Raw genomic sequence first — 1,463 nt, forward strand, 5'->3', positions numbered from 1 at the left:
GTGTCAAAGTATTCTAGATATCACGTTTTTTAGGGCATGTGCTAGTGGAAGAAATTGTTAGGAAGGCACTGCTTTAAGGATATCTCCCACAGAAATTACATGAGAATAAATTTGAGGGAGGAAAATTAAAACACCTTATGTAACCATGTAAAAGATATCTGTATCATCTATATCTATAGACAAGAAATAAGTCTTGTTTTCCTTTTCTTCCTTCTCTTATTCCCTCCCTCCCTGCTTTCCAGAAGTTCTGGGGTTTTTGTATGCCATAATCTGATATTTAAAGTAAGCATTCTAATTCTCAGTATCATGAAGCTCACTAAAAAACAACTGTGATGTATTTACTTATTTAAAAGGCACAAAAATTACACTCTGATTCCGTTTAGAAAACAAATAAAAAGAACTTGTAGATGTATGTTATAGTGTTGCAAAATCCTGTGTAATATGTCACTTGAGTCTTACAGTGCTATGATGCAAATATTTAAGTAAAATTTAAAAATCAGTAAAAAAACATTTTTAGTGAATGTTATCCAATTGGGATATAATGCATACACTTTTTCTTTTCTTTATGGATTTAGTATTTATAGGAACTAAAAAAATTCTTAATGTTAAATCTTTGGGAATTGAACCTTCTAGTCTACAGCTTATGAAAAAAGCATTTGTATCACTAAGAAATCAGAGATATTTCTTATTTATTAAAAATCATATAAAATATTTCATATTATTTTAATTGTTCTTGTTATTTCTATATAATATTTGTTAAGCATCCTTGGTAAGAACAGAAACTATTTCCAAAAAATGTAAGGAAACAATTTTACTAGTAGAGCCAGCCTGATTATGGATTTTTTGTAAGTTTTCACAGACTCACTAAAATGTAACTTGATTTTTAAAAGTAGAAACATGGCCCAATTAATTTCTCCATTAATTCATTTGGTCCACAAAGCTTTGATTTTTTTCTAAAGATTTTATGTAGGACACTTAGAAAGAAAAGCGCTGCACTCAAGATGGATAATTATTTTGTTCACTAAATCTTCTAAATATAAAGCTATAATAATAGTAGGAAAATTACAAAATTATTATTAACATAGTTGTCTGTGAAACCAAACTACCCTTTGGCTAGATGACTATAATGTTGTAGAATATTTTGTGAGTGTCTTCTAACAATAAATGTTGATTTTCACCAAAAGTTTTATAATCACAATATTTTAATTTTCATGGAATATGAATTTACTTGCTCTCAGTAAACTGGCTATAATCTAAAAGAAATAATTATCACTTCTATTTCTAAAGTGAATATGAACAAAATTAATTCAAAGACAAGGGAAATCATTCACATTTCTGTAAAATGTTGAGAACATTTGACTTCATAAGATATAACACTAGAACAACCAGGATACTGTCCAATCCAGAGGATATACGTATCAGTATAGGACTGAATTTCATGCAAGATACTAATCTTGGCCAAC

This window comes from Otolemur garnettii, unplaced genomic scaffold (assembly GCF_000181295.1).
Source record: "Otolemur garnettii isolate 467f Iridium unplaced genomic scaffold, OtoGar3 scaffold00036, whole genome shotgun sequence".
NCBI classification, from domain to species: domain Eukaryota; kingdom Metazoa; phylum Chordata; class Mammalia; order Primates; family Galagidae; genus Otolemur; species Otolemur garnettii.